This window comes from Ceratotherium simum, chromosome 20 (genome assembly GCF_057802395.1).
Source record: "Ceratotherium simum simum isolate JZ-2026a chromosome 20, ASM5780239v1, whole genome shotgun sequence".
NCBI lineage: Eukaryota > Metazoa > Chordata > Mammalia > Perissodactyla > Rhinocerotidae > Ceratotherium > Ceratotherium simum.
The window spans coordinates 26,220,209-26,241,145 of NC_141919.1; the positions used below are offsets into that span (position 1 = coordinate 26,220,209).

General features: G+C 39.5%; 1 protein-coding gene across 3 annotated transcripts in view; it reads left to right on the forward strand.

Moving 5' to 3' along the window:
* Positions 1-507: 507 nt before the first annotated feature.
* Positions 508-20,937, forward strand: part of JAK2 (Janus kinase 2) — a 155,961-nt gene continuing 135,531 nt past the window's right edge. The window contains exons 1-2 of one of the 3 annotated variants that reach the window (XM_004440668.3): positions 508-653; positions 961-1,039. The gene's annotated coding sequence lies outside the window, so the exon portion shown is untranslated. Of the gene's footprint in view, positions 654-960; positions 1,040-10,505; positions 10,586-20,937 lie in introns of those variants that run through there. The other 2 variants (XM_087444547.1, XM_087444548.1) reach the window with 2 other exon arrangements.

Below are 20,937 nucleotides of genomic sequence, written 5' to 3' on the forward strand. Positions count from 1 at the left end.
GAAGCACCGCCCAGGTGGAGTGGCGCACGCGCAGTCCGAGGACGCGCGCCAGACTCCCGCCCCGCCCCCGTCCCGGTGGGTGACGGCCTCAGTCAGCCGAGAACCGGCCGCCCGGCTGGAGGCCATCTGGGAGGCTGAGTGGGACACAAACGTCTGAGCCCGTGTCGCCTGGGGCGCTGAGAAGAGAGTGTGGCCCGGGAGAGGGTGGAGACGACGACTGTGACGGGCTTCCCGGCTGCCTGTAGTGGGAGTGGTGTGGGCTGCAGGAAGGAGAGAGGAAGAGGAGCAGAAGGGGGCAGCAGCGGCCGCCGCTAACGGCCTCCCTGGGCGCTGACAGGCTGGGCCGGCGCCCGGATCGCTCGGGAGTTCGCGCCGCCGCCGCTTCGGCCGCTCGGCTCCTGGGCCCGAACTTGCGGCGCGCGTCGAGGCGGAGAGCTGCTGCCTCCGCACAGCGAGAGAGGCCGGGTCCTCGCCGCCGAGGGATGTGAGTGGGAGCCGAACCCGCGCGGGAGGGCCCGGAGGTCCCAGGCTGGCGACGCTCGGAACCGTGCCCGCTCCGGGGGCTTCGCAGATCTTGGCCGACCGGAGGCGCTGAGTAGGAGCAGCCCCTGCGGGCTTGGGGGCGCGTCCTCGTCGCCCGATCCGGGCAGCGGGTGAGTGTTGTTGCTGCCTGGCTTCTGGGTGGGGGGCAGCAGTTGTTTCTCCTCCTCTTCCTCACCTCCTGAACCCCGCTTTCCCACTACTAGTGGTAGTCAACTTCTCGGCAAGAAAATCTTCCTCTTTAAGAGGAAACCTACAACGGAGTGTCTTGCTGTTGATATTTGCGTCTGTGTGTGCCTGATATTCCCCCACCCCCTTTACTTCTCCCTCTTTAAAATATTATAGACATCTAAACAGCCTGGAAACGAGCATCTGTTTTCCCAGGATTTCTACGGTGGTAACTGCTGCTTCTTTTTCTAGGTTTCAGAAGCAGGCAAGGGACCAAGATGTGAACTGTTTCTCTTCAGAAAAAGAGGCCCTTCCTCCCCTTCCCGCGGCGGTGGGTATGCGTTCCTGGCTGCTGTCCTTTAGCGCTGCAATAAAGGAGAGGGTGTCTCTAGCTGTGAGTGCGTGCGTAGGAAGGTTGGAAGCGTGTGTCGACAGGCAGGGCTCATTGTTGCCTACTCCTTTGAAAATGGCAGTGAGGAACTTTTAATGTTGGTCTGGGAGGGTAATTTGGGGGTGTTTATTTGTTGTGGCTCTTAGACCCTTTAAGAAACATTCATAGTTTCTTTCTCTGCTGATTGTTCAAATAACATGGCTTTGCAGAGGAAACGTTGTCGGTTACCTTTTCTCCTCAAGCAGCCAGAGAGTCTTAATTTTCCAAAGAGGAACATTTTCAAGTAATAAGAGATACCTATATTGAAAGGCCGCCTTTCTTGCTGGGGTTTCTGCTACCCCATTGAATGCTTCCTGGGTGGTGTTATCTGCCTAAGTTTGCTGTGTCAGTTGAATTTACCCAGTTTGCTTTCCGGTGGTTATTAATCTGTCAAGAGAAACTCCTTTTCTCTGAATGAAAGGATAGAAGGGGCTGAGTATGTCATAGAGGGGAGGGGAAATGTGGAAAAGGAAACCAGAAGTGGGAATAAAAGAGATGACGATTGCTTTTGGTTTCATAATAGGTTTGTACGAGTGAGTTGTTGGGCTACTGCACATTCTGATATAACACCCAGCAGATTCGAAGATGAATAACCAACCTTTGGCCTCCCTTTCCCCACCCACTTCACCTTTTACCACTTCAAGTGTGAGAATCACTTGCTTGTATGGGCACATATCTGTTAGTGTGTAACTGTAACCTGGATGTGTCCAACACTTGCCTTAATAGTACAGTATTTACCTGTCCAGGAAAGCTGCAGTACTTGCTGAGTAGATAAGCACATAATGCTTGTTTTTGCTTTAACTGAGTGTCCTGTGTTTGGGGTTTATAGCATGTTTTAGGGACTGGTTAAGGAAAAGCTTGTTTCATTTTCTGGTTTTTGCTAGTGCTTTGAGACAAGTGTCTTAGGTATAGGAAGGGAACATGATATGTTTTCTCTGCTTCACCTGGCTATTGCTGAAAGATGAGATGCTTTGAGGCAGAATAAGGAGAGAGCATTGGCTTTAGAGTCAGATCTGGGTTTGAATCCGAGTGTTCCTATCACTTAATAGTTGTATTATTTAAAGTCCCTTTGAGCCTCACTTTTCTTAGATTGTTGTGAGGATTGAATAAGATTATGCATGCAAAGCAGTACATTGCTTGACTACTGTATAACTCTTGGCTGCTATCATGGCTGGGCAGGCAAAGGAGATTCAAAGAAGGGCACAATGACTCTGCATAAGGTGATCTGCCAGTGACCAGTGTTTCTTCCTCTTTAGTAAAAGGGGAAAAAGGACTTTTAGGTCTTGAACTGGTTAAGGGGTCTTGTAGCCTTTTTATGGAAAGATTTGACTCGTATCATTTCTCCTTAACACTCCCTTTCCCCTTGTGCTGCCCCTACCAACTGTTGTGCTGCCCTCTTGTGGTTCACTGTGCTAAGAACTTTCTTTTGCTCCTCCTCCATTACATTTTTCCCCCGTCTTTTTAGGACCTTTCCCTTTGCTCCCAGTTTCCCAAACTGTGTGCTGAGGTGCCCTAGAGCACCAGTGAACTCAGGATTGAACTATTAGTTTGAGATAGTTCACAGTTTCAACATTAGATTGACACATTCCTTTCTACAATGTCGTGTCTTTGCAAAGCTATTATTTTTAGAGGTTGCTCTGATAAAAAGTGACTACTGCATGAAAATCAGTGTGATACAGGAAATGAGAACGTGATGTTGTCCAATTTGGTTCCAAGGTTTGAGAAGTTGTACAATGCCCAACAGGCACTAAGTTGTAAGGACTTTAACACTTACTGGTTTGAGGGGCTGGCCCTGTGGCTTAGCGGTTAAGTGCGCACGCTCTGCTACTGGCGGCCCGGCCGGATCCCTGGCGGGCGCGCACTGATGCAGCGCTTCTCCGGCCATGCTGAGGCCGCATCCCATATACAGCAACTAGAAGGATGTGCAACTAATCACATACAACTATCTACTGGGGCTTTGGGGGGAAAAAAAAAAAAGGAGGAGGATTGGCAATAGATGTTAGCTCAGAGCTGGTCGGATTGGCATGGATGTTAGCTCAGGGCTGATCTTCCTCACACACAAAAAAAATAAATAAACAAACACTTACTGGTTTGAGCCCACCTACTTAGTATTTCTTTTGGCGTAGGGATGCAGTGAAAAAATTACTAACACTAAGGACTCTCTAAATGGAGAAGGTTCGGGAACCTCTGCCTTAGCTTTTGGTTGCTTTTTCTGATAAAATTTTTTTTTAATGGAAAAACTGCATTTTTAAATGTTGGTCACTAATTGATCTTCCTCCCCACCAAAATTATTGATATAATTATTGGTAAAATTATTGATACAGAGCTAGTACCAGCTGATCATAGCTTAATATATTTCCTCTCCTATTTAATATCTTTGTAGCTTCTGCCCAGTTCTTTCATTTTAAAACTAATCCTATTGCTTACTTGTCATTCTGGTCACTTCCTGGTTTTTCCAGTACTGGTCTTCTACTAGTATTTTTGACCATCTCCTTAAATTCAACATGCTCCAAATGAAAATCATTATTTTTATACCCTTTGTAATTTCCTTCTCTCCTGGTCATACAGGCTTTAAATTAGGCATCATCTTTAAACTACCTCTTTCATTTACCTCTTATATTAATCCATTCAACATGTCCTATCCATATTTCTTTTGTCTCTCATGTCTCTGCTTCCCCCACTTTATCACCTGAATCCCAGGACTCATTTCCTCAGCCTAGAATATTGAAAGTCATATCAACCTCTCACAGTCCAGCATCTCTTCTGTCTGGCCGCACGCCCAGTTGGGTGAGCAGTGCGGGATAAGTTGCAGAGAGACCAAAGAAAAGACCTGGAGACAGCGAACGAGACATATAAGTTTACTGGGAATTACTTATAGAGGAGTCTAGTGGCGGCCGGCTGGACAGCATCGTGCACCTACAACCACGGCTGGGGAGGGGTTGCTTATATAGGCAGGGGACGCAAAGGCCATATGCTTGCCAAGAGGGGCTGTCCCTGGTACGACCAGCATTCCCAGGAACAGTAGCTCACGTGGAGGGGCTCTGTGTCGCTTTAAGACGTGATGTTCTTTGTGTGAGATAAGGTAGGGTCCGGGCTGGGCCCTGGATTGTTACAAATCCCAGCAGCTGGGTGGCCTGCCAGGAAGGGAGCCAGAAGGCCATGGTTGCAATGGGCTTGTGGGCTCTTGCTGAGCAAGCAAGGCCCAGGCCCTACATCTTCCTTCTATTTATCCTCAATAGAAATGTCACTCTAGTACTCCTTATTGTGGCATTCTCTTGCCTTCAAATTTTCAGTGCCTTCCCGCTTTCTACCTACTAAATTTAACTTCCGTTTCCTGGCTTTCAAGATACTCGATCATCAATCCCTGCCTTATTCAGTCTTTTGTCTAAGGACCCTTAACAAGCATTCTCTGCCTGTAGTCTTGCAAGCTGCTTTCCATACTTTTCTAATAACAGCTGTGCTTATTCTGTCTTTTAACTTTCACTCATGTTTTCCTTCCTTCTTTCACCAAGCCCAATTCTACACCCTATTGCACCACTCACTAGTTGTGGAATAACTGAGCAGGGCCTCAGTCTCCGCATCTGAAAAATGAGAATTGTAGTACTTTTTCCCTAGAGTTGTAGTGAGAAGTAAGTGAGTTAATATATGAAAAGCCCTCCAGACCAGTGCCTGGCACATTAAGCACTCTTAAGTGTTAGCTATTATTATTATAATTATTTATTATCACTATTATTATTACTACTATTACTATAGTCATGTGCTGCATAACGACGTTTTGGTCAATGAGAGACTGCATATACAATGGTGGTCCTATAAGATTAGCACCATAGAGCCTAGGTGTATAGTAGGCTATACCATCTAGGTTTGTGTAAGTACTGTAGGGGAGGAAGAAATTCTCCTCTACCCTTTCAGGGTTCTTCTGGCTGGTCTAAGAATTAAATTGACGTGAGACAGATTAATAGGAGAAAAACAAAAGTTTAATAACATGTATACATGGGAGAAACCCAGGAAAACTGAGTGACTCACCAAAATGGCTGAAGCCCGCAGCTTAAATAACACCCTCAGCTAAAGACAAAAGAAGTTGTTGAGGGTGGGGAAAATCAGGGACTTCAATGGGAAGGAAGGCAATTCTCAGGTAGGTGAAAAGGAGCAAACATTTGGAAAACAAATGTCTCTTTGGCCACACAGAAACAGAGGGGAGCCCAACAAACAGGCTAGGTTCCTCTCTGTCTGCCAACTAGTTCGTGTTATATTAAGGTGATAGCTCGCTTCCTGAGACAGGATTTTTTAATCTTAACACTTTTAGGCAGTTAAGAGGGAGGTAACAAAAACTTTCTGAGTCTTTTGTTTCTTAAAAATAATCAGCCTCAAATAATCCTCATGTTAAAGAGATACATTTTGGGGTGGCAAATTTTGTTCCCCTTTAGTATACTCTGTGATGTTCAAAAAACGACGAAATTGCCTAAGGATGCATTTCTCAGAACACATCCCCGTTGTTAAGAGATGCATGACTGTACTACTATACTCCCAGTAAAAATTTCACCTCATTTATGAAACTGTTTCTCACTAAATATTGCTTTTTTCCTCTGTATATTTCTATAGTTCTTTTAGTTTTGAATAACTTCACACAGTTTAATTATATACCATGCTTTGGTTGTTTGATAGTTATTTTCCTGGTGTTAGCCATATCTTTTCAAGTTGATTGTGTCTGCCTTGTGGAACAATACCTAGATGTAAAAAAACACACACACAGTGCTGAGCACACGGGGAGCATTCAATAAATGCTGTGTATTAAAAAGGAACTTTAGTCAGTCATGAAACAAATATTTATTAATATCTACAATGTCAAAGGTACTTTGCTATGTCCAAAAGAGATGCAGAAAACTATAAAATGGATTCCTTTCTCTGAGGACTTAAAATGTAGTTGGAGAAATAAGATAAATAGTAAAAGTTATAGGTATTTGAGACCACTTAGAGCTGAAGTGTGCAAAGAAGGCTCCAGAGAGGCTTTGGAATCAAAACTGGGCAGGATTTGATTTTGCATAAGAGGAAAGAACTTGTGTAGGAGGTAAACAAAGGCAAAATATGCATGACATGTTCAGAGAATAGTAAATAGAACAACTTGACTGAAATGAAGGTTTGTGTGGAAGAGTAGTAAGAAATCAGGTTGAAAATGTAGATTGGAATTAGATTACGGATTTAAGTGCTAGGATGAGAAGAATGTACTTTGCACCATAGGTAACAGAGGAGCTTTAAAAGTTTTGGATTGAGAAAGAGCTTGCTAAAAGAAGTATTTTAGGAAAGTAGTATCAGTGCTAGGTATAGTATGAATTGGAAGGAGAAGTGATAGAGCTAGGAAAATAATCTAGGCCTAAAGTAATAAGGATTTGGATTTAGTGGAGATAAGGCTGGAGAGATGTCACATAAGACTTCGTTATGGACTGGGTAAGAAAGGAGGATTTGGTGGGGGGAGGAAGAGGAGTAATCAGAGATGACTTTGAAGTTATGATCCTCAGTGACAGAGGAAATCAAAGAGTGTTGGAACTCCAAGACATCTGAGAACATCTGGGCCAGTCTATACATTTTGTGCATTAGGAATCTGAGACCCAGAGAGATTTAAAAATGTGTCCAAAGTTACTTACCTAGTTAGTGACAAAAAAAGAACTAGAATTTTATTAATGGCAGTACTGACAGAAATAAGTATGAAAGTATTAGTAGCTGGTGAGGGGATACAGACAGCTGGGCTTATATATTGGATATGTTGAGTTTGAGGTGACAGTGGGATAGGCAAGTTAAAATAGATATACAGTGGGACATATAACTAGAACTTGGTAGAGAAATTTCAGGCTGGAATTGGGGTGCTCAGAGAGAAGAGCAGTGAACCTGAGATTGAGCCTTGGGAATTGCACATAATTAGAAGTGGGTGAAAGAAGAGGAATTGGCAAAGGAGACAAAGAAGGAGCAGTTAGTATGAGAGGCAAGTAGGTGAGTAGGTTAAGAAGGTGGGAGTGATTAACAAGTTGATCGTTATTGATCACTGCCAAGAAATGAGAATCAGAACTGAAAAAGGGCCTTAAAAATGTGTACTTGTGGTTTTCCTAATATGAAATCTAGAAAAGCAAAAGAAAGAAAAAAATTGCTTATAGTTTCCCCTTGCAGAAATAGCCACTGTTAATATTTTATTCTCTCTAGTATAACAAACAATCTTTGGATTTGACTTTTAGGTGATCAGTGGAGACTTCTATCCAAAGGTCTGCATCACTGGGACTAATAATGAGAATTTTAGGCATAATAAAGACTGGGAGATATTTTTCAACAGAGTGTTTGTCGTTCATCGGTGTCCTCTCATACCACACTACACAGATACTGTTATTCTTTGTGGGCATTAGCCTTGTATTATTTGAATAATTAGACATTCAGTGGTTGGCATTAGACATTCAGTGGTTTAGCAGGTTAGACAAGTGACCTCTGGATGCTTTTGTGCTGGTAAGATCCGAATAAAATGATAAGGTATTAATTTCTAAAAGGAAAGAGAAATTCTTGGTAGATAACTTAGAAAACTGAAGGTAGCATGATTAAGAATGTTCAGATTAGGAGAACTGGAAAGGGCAAAAGGAAGCATTATCTGTTTTTGAAGCCTGTATGGTATAGCTACTACAGGTGAACTAGATTGAGTTAGTCCGTGGGCTGTTTGTTTTAGCTCAAATGCTTATTTTGATCTTCCCAAGGACATCTTTCTGTCTGCTTTTTTTGGTGTCAGTCCTTGGGAAGAGGGCATTCATTGTTGCTTATTAAATGATTTTAGTTTAATAAATTCTGATTATGAAATGTAATGCCACTAGGTAATTTTTTTTTTTTTTGGTGAGGAAGATCAGCCCTGAGCTAACATCCATGCCAATCCTCCTCTTTTTGCTGAGGAAGACTGGCCCTGAGCTGACATCCGTCCCCATCTTCCTCCACTTTACGTGGGACGCCGCCACAGCATGGCCTGACAAGCAATGCATCGGCGCGCGCTCGGGATCCAAACCCGGGCCGCCAGCAGCGGAGTGCACGCACCTAACCGCTACACCACAGGGCCGTCCCCGACTAGGTAATATTTTTGTAATATGAAAGGCAATGCGATGTGAGGAGGTGCACTGTTTTAGAAATCAGGAGATCAGGGACTTACTGCTGTCAGCATGGTGTGTAATTTTGAGCAAGTCGCATAATCATTGAACCTTATTTTTTCCTCATTTGGAAAATGAAGGAGCAGACTAAATCTTTTTTTAAAACTTTGTTTACCTTTTAAAGTAAACCTGGTAAATCACATGGTAAAATGTGTATAAAATTTAAGACGTAAGTGGCTTACCAATGTTTATAACAGAAAACAGCAGCCCCTTGCCCCTCACCCATCCTGATTCCTGTTCTCCAGGAAACCACTTTCAAATCATATAACAGTGTCTTCTGGTGCTTACTTCTGTCTTTCTAAATAACATAATCCATCATCAGTAGAGCCCCCTCCCTTCCCATTCTGTATCTGTACCTAAATGCCGCCATTTTCCCCTTTACAGTGAATGAACTGTTTAATGTGCCATCTAAGGCTTCTCCATCTGCTTGTGTAGAGGAGCCCATCCCCTTTTGTCTTCAAGGACTTTGACACTGTATTTCTCCCTCCTTTTCTTGCATTCTCAATTTTTCCCTCTATAATTTCCATCAGTATATATTCTGGTTGCTATTGCTGTGTGACAAAACTACCCCAAAACTTAGTAATGTATAACAACTCCTTTACTAGACTCACAGATATTATGGGTCAATAATTAAAATAGGGCACACCAGGGATGGCTTGTTTCTGCTCCACAATGTCGAGGATCCTAGTTGGGAAGTCTTGCTCGCTGGGGGTAACTTGAAGGTGGGGACTGGAATCATCTGAAGGTGTCTTCACTCACATGACTGGTAGTTGATGCTGGCTGTTGACTGAGAGCTGTTAACTGGAGCATGTACATGTGGCCTGGACTTCCTTACAACATGGAGGCCTCGGGGTAGTTGGTTTTCTTGCATGATGAGTCAGGGTTTTTAAAAGCAAGTGTTTCAGTGAACATGGCAGCGGGGAGGGGGTGGAATTAGACTCTACTTATTAATTGGGGAGAGGAAGGTCACATTGTGGAAAAAAACACGTGGCATGGGAGATATTGATATGGCTATCTCTGGACATTACTATTGCCATAGTTTGCCCTTTTGCCACACTTCGTATCTCTCCAAAATACATGCAAATTATACTAACCTCCTCCTCAGAGACCTCTAATTCACATCCCGTCATAACATCAACTTGGAATCCACTATGTCATCATCTAAATCAGGTCCAGATGCAGATGAGGTTCCTTGGGTATGGTTTCTTGAGAATGGTTCCTCTTTAACTGAAGACGTGTGAAGAGACAAGTAATATGCCCCCACGTAATTAACATACGAGATTGGAAAGGCGCATATTAACTGCAGTAGACATTCTTGTTCAAAAAGAGGGACAAGGGAGTTATAGGGCAGTCTACAGCAATTCTGAAACCCAGCAGGGCTCATGTTGTCAGTTCTTTGATTAGGGCTCAGTCCTACTCCCCAGAAGTTGTTCTTAGTGGGCCATGGCCTTTTCTTTTGGTCTCTGGTTTCACCTTCTGAATTGTTCTTTTTTCCCCAGAAGAATTGACCTGTGTTTGAAACTGAGTAATCTTGTGAGCTTGCTTTCTGCCTATAGTGGTTCAGGATCCAAAGGCCTCCTTTTCATTTTGTATAGTTAGTCTCTTCCATTCTAAGCTAATATAATTCCCTTAAGAACTTTGTGGACTTGTTGTGTATCAGTTCATAATCTATTCCATCAGACAAAAGCCATACCCACAAATCTCTTCTGAGAGGAGATTTTTCCTACCTTAGCTTGCTGTGTGGCTGCTGTGGAACAACCCCCTTAAGATCCTTAGATAATTTTTTTTTTATTGTGAAATTTTTGTTGTACATTATTGTTTGTCAGTCACCATATAAATGCATCCCTCCACCCCTTGTGCCCACCCCCCACCCCCCTTGCCCCTGGTAACCACCAAACAGTTCTATCTGTCCATGTGTTGGTTTATCTTTCACATATGAGTGAAATCATGCAGTGTTTGTCTTTCTCTTTCTGGCTTATTTAGCTTAGCATAATACCCTCCAGGTCCATCCATGTTGTTGCAAGCGGGACGATTTTGTCTTTTTTTATGGCTGAGTAGTATTCCGTGGTATATCTATACTACATCTTCTTTATCCAGTCATCAGTCGAGGGACACTTGGGTTGCTTCCATGTCTTGGCTATAGTGAACAATGCTGTGATGAACATAGGGGTGCATAAGCCTTTTTTTGGATTGTTGATTTCAGGTTCGTTGGGTAGATACCCAGTAGTGGAATAGCTGGAGAAGATCCTTGGATAATCTTTCTTCTGAAAGGATCTATAAGGTACTAATTTAGATCTTTCTGAGGTCTTAACAATGGATTTTACAGTCCCACTCTAGATTTGATCTTTGCCCTGAGGCTCTTTCTTACTTGAAGCACACTGCTGGCTGAAAAGACTGTCCTGAGCCCTTTACATTTCTTTGAAATTCCACTCTCTGCTCTCTCAATTATAAAGGCAGCTAGAAGAAGCCAGCTGCTTCTACATTCTACCTAGAATCTCCTTAATTCGTTAAGTATATATTTTATTTTTCGTGTTACCATAGGCGATAGTTTTGCCAAACTTTCCACTACTTAATAACAAAAGATCTCCTTTTATTCAGCTTTCAATAGCATTTTCCTCACTTTCCTTTAAGCCCCCACTGACAGCCTCCTTGGGACCTGTTAGGCTTCCATCAAGTCTCCTCAAGCCCCTTTAAACTTGTGAACACAAACCCCAGATGGGTCCTCATCTGTTCCTGGCTTTACTAGAACTGTTCCCTAACCCAGTGGTTCTTATCAGAATTATCTAGAGGGCTTGTTGAAACAAATTGCTGGGCCCCACCCTCAGAATTTCTGATTCAGTGGGTCTGGAATGGGACCTGAGAATTTGCATTTCTAACAAGTTCCCAGGTGATGCTGATGTTGGTTTGGGGACCAGACTGAGAATCACTGATTAAAACCAGAGATTGGCAAAGTTTTTCTTTAAAGGACCTGATGGTAAATATTTTAGGCTCTGCAGGCAAGATTGTCTCGCAACTATTCAGCTCTATCTTAGGGTGCAAAATCAACCATAGATAATACATAAATGAATGGGCATGTAAAGCTTCATTTGTAAAACAAGCAGTTTTGTAAAGCTTTATTTATAAAAACAAGCAACTGGCTGAATTTGACCTGTGAGCTGTAGTTTGCCAATTCCTAATTTATGCCATTATTTGACTCCACATTCTCTTCAGGCTACTGCCCCATTTCCTTCTCCCCTGTGGAGCAAAACTCTTTGAAAGGGTTGTCTATATCTGTCTCTTGTTTTGCTTTTCTTAAATTTATTTGCTTTCTGAACTGGTGAGACATTTAAATATTTAACAATTCAAAAAGTAGTAAATATTTTTGTACCTATGTCAGTTTGCATGTATGTGACCATAACTATAGATTTAATAGAAGAGGAATTGCTGATTCAAAAGTGATATGTTTTGGGGCGGGCCGGGTGGCACAAACGGTTAAGTGCGCGCGTGCTCTGCTGCGGCGGCCCGGGGTTCGCTGGCCCGGGGTTCGCTGGTTCGGATCCTGGGCACGCACTGATGCACTGCTTGGCAAGCCATGGTGTGGCGGTGTCCCATATGGAGTGGAGGAAGATGGGCACCGATGTTGGCCCAGGGCCGGTCTTCCTCAGCAAAAGAAGAGGAGGATTGGCAGATGTTAGCACAGGGCTGATCTCCTCACACACACAAAAAAAGTGGTATGTTTTATTAATTTCAATAAATATTGCCGAAATTCCATACAAATGCCAGTTTATACTTTTCTGCACCTGTTTTCAGATGGTTTCATCTTTTCCAATTTGAGACGAGAAAAATAGAATCTCATTATAATTTTAATTTGCTTTAAATTTTCATTTTCTGGGAACTGTGCACTCATATCCTGGCCCATTTCCTATTGGATTGTTGACCTTTTACTTTGATTTGTGGGAGCTCTTGCTATACTAAGGAAAATAGCTCTGTGTTTGTAAAATGAATTGTAAATATTTTCCCCAGGTTGTCTTTTTTGACTGTTCACAGTGTGTTTTGTTGTCATGCATACATTTTTGGTTTTTATGCTATTCTTTTTGTCAGTCATCCCTTTTATTACTTCTGTTTTTTTTCTTTTTTTTAATCATACTTAGATCCCTTCTCAGCCCTGAAATTATGTTTTTGAAACTCTCATGTTTTCTTGATCCATCTGGAATTTATATTGGTGCAAGGTGTAGGATGGGATCCAACTTTTTTCCTTCAGGTGGTTGTCTGGTTGTTCCAGTGCTGTTTGTTGAATAATCCATCTTTTATCTGCTGCTGTGAAATGCTAGTATTGTAAATTGTGTGTATAGTTGAGTCTATTTCCAGACTGTTTTGTTCCAACAATGGCTTTTGTGAAACTATACTATGAGTTCTAGGTTAGGGAATATTTCTGTTAGTTTCTTTATTTTCAGATCCTGTATAATGTTTAGCATATGGGAGGTATTCATATGTTTGAAAAAAAATGAGTAAGTTAGCAGTTTAGAAACTAAAGCAGATCTTTGTGCCAATTATTCAATTTAATTACTTCCATTCAATTTCCCTCTTTATTTTTATTTTTGTTTATTTATTTATTTTTGTGAGGAAGATCAGCCCTGTGTTAACATCTGCCAGTCCTCCTCCTCTTTTGCTGAGGAAGACCGGCCCTGGCCCAACATCCGTGCCCATCTTCCTCCACTCCATATGGGACGCCACCACAGCATGGCTTGCCAAGCAGTGCGTCGGCACGTGCCCCGGATCCCAACCAGCGAACCCCGGGCCGCTGCAGCGGAGCTTGCGCACTTAACCGCTTGTGCCACCGGGCAGGCCCCTATTTTTATTTTTAAACTTGGATCTAACCTTGGTTTTTCCATTTTTATTTTACCTTTTTTTGGCTTTATTGTGAGGTGTTATTTTTTGTATTTAATAAATGAGTATTTGCTAACTTATGAATTTGCTCTTATTAATCTATTTTTGGCCTTAAATTGTTAACAGTTCACAGTATGGTTTTATCTGTATCAGATTTGCATACGAAGAGAAATTTGTCACTTCATAATGGCAGTCCATATTGGAACTCCTTAGAGAGAAGTTCACTTAAGGGTGAATTATCAGATTTTTGGATAATTGACCAGATCAGAGAAGATAGAATTAAAAGTGAATCTGGATTTTGTAATTTAATATTTTGAAAAACTGAACTTAGAATAATATTTTTTAAGCTTTTGCAGTGGACGGATACTGCTCTGTATAATTAGGTATGTTGTTTTTACAAAGATTTAACATGGAAAGATTCGTTAGGAGAGGATTTTAGGCCTTAGGGAATGACCCAGAGAAGAAAATAGTGAATTATATTATAATCTATCTGATTCATGATGGGTTAGTGAAGAAGTGAACTCCATCCAAAATAGAAAATGCTTCAGTGTCTAGAGAATTAGGTTTCATCTACATGTTTATGTATTCCTTGTTCTTTGCTTATTTATCCATAAATGCTTAATTTTATTTTTTATCTGATGCGTTATAATCTTTAAATAATTATTTCAGAGTAGTGTCTAAAATAGGATTCTTTTGGCATGGCAGTATTTTTAAAATAAATATGAACTTAAATTCATACTGATTTAAATAACTTTCAGATTTTTTTCAATGTCAATAGCAAAAGATAGTTTTAAGTACTTCAACAGGAGAATTAAATTTACTGTGCAATTTTATTTTCTATAGGCAAACTCATCACTTCTTAAAATTAAAAAAAACTGAAAAAAAATTTCTTGGTACTATAGGCTTAGGATGTGATGGTTTTGAAACGAGATCTTAAGGGGAAAAAACCCCCAACTTTCAAAGATCTATTTAAAGCACTTTCCCCCATCTTTATTCACACTTTTTTCTGTGTGTGTTATACATTTTAAGTCTACCTTTTCCTCTTTAGTCATCATTAAGCATGATTCTAAGGAGTAGCTCCAAGTCTGCTCCTAAGACTAAAAATAGGGGAAGGGGATAAATTTGCAGAATAATTTACATTTTCTCCCCTTTCTGTTTATATATAAACCATGGCATCAGGTTTCTCAGGAGATCTTAAATTGGTGCCTGTTAGGTATATACTTCTGTGACTGGCCCAAGGTAAAATGATGAAGTTTCACCTCAGTATCCCTTAAATGTGTAGCTGTTCTCATCCTCTTCTTTCACAAAGCCTCAAAACTGAGTTAGTATTTATCTTAGATCCCTTGCTTCTTATGTGAAAGAATCATGATGTTGTTTTAAAATATATATATTTGCATATATTTTATACACTGTTTTAAGAGGCAATAGTAGTATACAAGCTTTAAACACTGTTTTCAAATAGAAAAATTCAAGTGAATAAAAGTGGTTATTTAAAAATTACATTCATCAATCAAAGGGGCAAAAAGGATTGCAAGTGCTACTTGTGATTGACAGAACTTGCTTAATAAGTTGTAATATCTTTCTGGATGTTTCTATACAGTGACATTGAAATATAGTTTTAAATGAAGAGGGTCACCCTGTTCATTCTAATTTGAGCTGTTTTAACTAAACAGTGTATTGTGGAGATCTTTCCATTTCAGTGATTAGAGATTTATTCATTCAATCATTTATTCGCTCAGTCCTTTCCTTACTCAGTCAGAGGGTCACTCAACTCATTCAGTCAGTTGATCACTCATTTGGTCAGTTGGTTAGTCTCTTGGCTGGTTACTCACTCCTCACTCAGACTGTCAGTCACTTATTCATTCAGCTAGTCAGTCAGTCACTCAAGTTACTCAGTGGGTCGCTCAGTTGGTCAGTCACTCACTCACCCACCTACACACTTAACCAATCAGTCAGCATTTAATCAACCATTCATTAAATAAATCATTAATGTAATCAGTCATTCAGTAAATACTTATTCAGTGTCCATTTTGTGCTATGCACAGGATATAATGCTAAAGATAAGCCAATGGACATCATTTTTAATGTCTTCATAGTATTTTATTGGCTAAGTGTACCATAGTTCATGTATCAGATCCCTTTAATGTCATTAAAATTTTTTTCATTATTATAAACAGTGTTTCATAGAATTTTTAGATATGCATCCCACTATTCTTGTCCTTTTTAAAAGGACAATTTCTTAGATATTCTTGTTTTTTCATATCCTTGCCAACACTGGGTATTGCCAATCTTCTTAATCTTTGCAGTCTGGTAGGAAAGAAAGAATATCGCATTTTTATTTATTTTTCTCTGATTATTGATGATGTTGATTGTGTTTTCATTTTAGGGAATTGTTTGCATTTCTTTTGTGACATGCCTATTCATGTTCTTTGTCTGTTTTCTTATTGATTTGTAACAGTTGCTTGTATTAGTATACTAAACCTTTGTAGAAAATGTTTTTTTCTCAGGTTTTAAAAAACCTTTGATTATGATGTTTATAATTTTATGTAGTCAAGTTTATCAGTCTTTATTTTCTTTATTGTTTTTTGCTTAGATATTAGGTTTAGAAAGGATGTACATATCTGAAAAATTTTTTGGTATAGAAATAATTGAAGTGGATGGATTTAAAATGCATCAGAGATATTACTGGAAATGTCCAACTTCAGATGTGTAAGGAGATGAGTAAGAAGAGCATGAAGAAGAGCTAACAACAGTGATTTTTCAAGAGCGTATTTACAAACACTTGAAAACATTTTAAGTCATTTTGAAGGAGTAAGATCCAAATATAAAGAGAAGTATGACATAAAAATGAAATAAAGGCATCTACACATTGTAGAGATTGTTTCCTAGTAACAGTTACACCAACTTTGAGGTCGTTTTTAGACTTTACTGTGCTTACTTTTAGGAATTTTCTTTTTAAAATTTTTAGACTTTACTATGCTTACTTTTAGGAATTTTCTTTTTAAAATTTTCAACCGTATGTTTCATTGTGGTCAGTTTTTATAAATGTTCTATATGTGCTCAAAAAATATATTTTTAGTGGAAGGTTGTAATTGTCATTTTTCTAGTGGTTTTTATCAGTTCGTGGAGCTCTTTGTATGCTAGAGATATCTACTCCTTGTTTAATAAATGAATTACAAATATTTTTTCCTTGTCTGTTTGTCTTTTGGGTTTGTTTATGGTTTCTTTTCTCTAAAGAAATTGAAAATTTATTATAGTAGATCTTTTTATTTTAGAGGTAGAAAACTTGAATGACTTCAGTGTCATTAATGTGTATAAAGAGGCTGGTTATGTAAGATAGTAGGGCGAAGTGGAGACCAGGGGAACTGGAGAGTTCCCTGTCCTGCCTAAGACATTGAAATTCAAGTGGGAATAAAAAACGCTTTATTAGCTAAAGAAAATATGGACTCAGCCAATTTGTGTGACTTTTGTTATATGGATTTTAGGTTTCCCATTTTGCATAAGAAAGTTTTTCCATTCCAAGTAAAAGTTCTCTCAAAGATTCTTCCAGTGTTTTCATCGTTTTATTTTTTACATTAAACATTTAATTCATATATAACTTATTTTTTTATATGAAGTATAGATTTAGCATGTTTTCTCTAGTTGTGCTGTTATGCCAGTGCCTTTTATAAACGACTATCCTTTTTCTACTGTATTGAAGTGTCATCATTATCATATTAAGTTCCCATATATACTCGGATATATTTCTGGATGATATTTTGGTCCACTGATCTGTCTGTGCGTACACTAATACTGTTTTGGTTACAGTTGTTTTATAATAAGTAAGTTTTAATATCTGATAGGGTAAATTTCTTCCTGTTGTTTTTCTGACAAATATATTAAGAACTCTGATAAATTAACTGCAAAAAGACAAATACCTCAAAGGACAGGGGGCTGGCCCAGTGGTGTAGTGGTTAAGTTTGTGTGCTCCACTTCGGCAGCCCGGGGTTCACAGGTTTGGTCCCGGGTGCGGACCTATGCACCGCTTATCAAGCCATGCTGTGCCAGGCGTCCCACCTATAAAGTAGAGGAAGATGGGCACAGATGTTAGCCTAGGGCCAATCTTCCTCAGCAAAAAGAGTAGGATTGGCAACAGACCTTAGCGCAGGGCCAATCTTCCTCTCTCTCTCTCTCTCTCACTCTCACTCTCTCTCACTCTCACTCTCTCTCACACACACACACACGCACGCACAAAAAGACAAATACCTCAAAGGACAAATAGGAAAAAGACACAGACAATTCGTAAATACACATGGACAACAAATATACCCATCCTCACCAGTAATGAGGAGAATCCAGTTAAAATAACTTCCTTCCTTTCTCTTTCCTTCCTTCTTTTGCAGTATATTTCTAGTGAATAGTTTGAATTACAAGCTATGCAAAAAAAAAATCCCATCCACAATGATAAGAAATTTTAGATGCCTATCAGATACATCCAAACAATTTAACAGGATCTATATTTTTTAAAAAATTTGTCTTTTGCATTTCATCTTGTTTATAGGAGATACACATGTTCTTATGTAATAAATGAGATTCTTGTATTGTTCTAGACACTATTCCTCTTCATTAATCCAAAGAAGGGGTTCTTTTGTACTATTACAGTGTTTATAACTTTACATCTGCATTTTAGATGAAGAAAGAGACTGTGTATGAGCAATTAAAGAGAGATCAGCAAATAAGTAATTGCTTTTTGTGTAACATCTTTTGCTTTAATGTATCAACTTTACAGAAGATCTTTTTCTGCAGCAAATACTTCTAAGTTTTGGATAATGAGGGTATATAACACCTCCCCTCCCATAAACAAATTACTTTGGTTTGAAAGCATTCAGAACCTCTCTTTTTACAAAATTTAGCCCATGATTTTGTACTGAATGTGCTTAATATAATAGTCTCTACCATTTCTGACTTTATAAAATTTTTCGTCTAATATTTATATCAAATGAAATGTGCAGCGTAATGGATTAGATAGTGTGAATATAAGATAAAAACATTTAAAAAGCTCTTTTTAAAAACTTTTTTTTCCTAATTTTCCTGTTATATCTGGAATCCATTTTTCTAATGCCATGTGAGGAGGACGTTCCATTTTTGACAAAAGAGGAATGCTGAATCTCTCTTTAAAGACTATACAGAATACTTAGAATAAAAAGAAAACTTACATGTTCATTCAGTTTAATGTAATTAAAATTAATATAACTCAGTTTTCAAGTAGAAATTGAGAAAGAGCAAGTTGTAGACTAATTAGCCAATAGAGCTGTGATAATATCTCCTTTTCTCCTTTTTTTCTCTTTAAATAATGGCATAATTGTATAATATGGCAGCTGTAGCTGATGCTGTCAGTGTCCCACCCTTATCCTCTGGGACCTTCAGTGTGCTTTAGCAAACTTCTGACTGTTAATATTTGCATCTGTACCTGCTGACTCTGTTTCTTAGAACTGTAGGAAGCCATGCTTCTGGTAGTTGTGGCAGGCCAGATGTGGTGTGGAATTAACACGCCTGGGAGCAGCCCCCAACCAGTGACCCTCAGAGGCTGGTATTGTGTAAATACTATAGCTGATTCCTTGGTGGGATAATTCTGAGACATTATGTTTTACACTGTTTCCTAGGGCTTCTCTGAGGGACTAAGCTTCTGTTGCCCATGGTGGTTAGCTGGCTTAAGAGTACAGTTTTAGGGGTCAGCTGGGTGGCATAGTGATTAAGTTCTCGCGCTCACTGCTTCAGAGGCCTGGGGTTCGTGGGTTCAGATCCTGGGCATGGACCTACACACTGCTCATCAAGCCATGCTGTGGAAGCATCCTACATACAAAGTAGAGGAAGATTGGCACAGATGTTAGCTCAGGGTGAATCTTCCTCACCAAAGAAAAAAAAGAGTCCAGTTTTATTGACTGCCTTCCCTGTATCACTTTTCTGTTTTCCTACCAATATTACCTGAACTTTAAAAATGATCTACTTTCATTGGAATACTGTGTCAGGTTTTGCTTATATTTAAAGTAAGACAGCATGTCTTTGGTGATAGTGTGACCAAACTTCAGCAAGAAGAGTACTACACAGCAGTTTCATTTTTCAACATATATGAATTGCCATACTTTTTTCACCCTCACTGCTTATATGATTTAAAAGGAAAAAAAAAAAAAAAGGAAAAATGCCTTAGCATTGTCTTATAAAGTATGAAGAGAAGGGAAAATGCTAGTTTCTGGGTAAGATTATTTCAGCTAGGTTATCGCATTTAATCCTTACAATAACCCTTTGAAATAGTGGCTGTTAATTTTTTTTTTTAAAGAGATGAGAAAAGTGAGGCTCAGAAAGACAACTTCTTTAGAGTAACAGCACAGGGAAGAGATTCAAACCCAGTTCTATTTCAAACTTGGATCCTAAACCAAAGGCTACAGTTTTCCTTTTTTTCTTTTCATTTTAGTGTTAAAAACATTTTTTTTTGAAATATTCTTAACATATAGGAAATTAGGAAAAATGAAATAATTCATTTGCCTGTACTTACCATTTAGCTTTAACAATTTTTTGGCCACTCTTTGCTTTAGATCTTGTTTTTTTCTGGTGAGGAAGACTGTCCCTGGGCTAACATCTATGCCAGTCTTCCTCTACTTTGTATGTGGGACACTGCCACAGCATGGCTCAGTGAGCGGTGTGTAGGTCCATGCCCAGGGTCTGAACCCACTAACCTGGGGCCGCTGAGGTGGAGTGTATGAACTTAACCACTACGCCACCAGGCTGGCCTCAGATCTTATTTATTTATTTTTTTTTTGAGAAAGGTTAGTCCTGAGCTAACATCTGTTGCCAATACTCCTCTCTTTTGGTGAGGAAGATTGGCCTGGGGCTAACATCCATGCCAGTCTTCCTCTGCTTTATATGGGGCGCCGCCACAGCGTGGCTTGATAAGCGGTGCATGGTCTGCACCCGGGATCCGAACCTGCGAACCCCGGGCTGCCGAAGTGGAGTGTGCGAACTTAACTGCTGTGCCACTGGGCCAGCCCCCAGATCTTATTTTTTTAAGAAATAAACATTACAGATACAGTTGAAGCCTATCTACCTATTACTACTCTAGTATCTCCTCCACTTAACTTCACTAGAGGTAACCACTAGCCTGAAGTTAGTATCATTTTCATGCATATTTTAAACTTTTACTACATATATATATCAATAAATAACATGGTAGTATTAAATGTAGGGTTAAACCTTAAATAAATGGTATGGTGCATAAATATCATTCTACAAGTTGCTTTTTAATCTCCACTTAACATTCTTTATGTTATCACTTAACATTTATCCATGTATTGATACATGTAGCTCTAGTTTATTTATTTAAATTGATGTATAATATTCCCATTGTGTGAAGATTCCACAATTTATGTACCATTTTTTATACTGATGAACATTTAGGTTATTTCTGTTTTTTTATTATTACTACAAATAATGCTACTGTGAACATTATGCACTGGTACATTCATTTCTCTAGGGTTATAACTAGAAATGGAATTTCTGGATTGTAAGATAGGTATATCTTCAGATTAATTAAATGTAGCCTAATTGCTCTCTAAAACCGGTTATTTAACGAGTTCTGCTCTACATTCTCTCCACCATGATTGGTATTTTCAGACTTCTTAATTTTTCCAACCTGGTGGGTATGATTTACTATCTTATTTTAATTTGCATTTTCCTGATTACAATGAGATCTACCATTGTTTCCTATATTTTTTGCTCTAGTTATATCTTTTG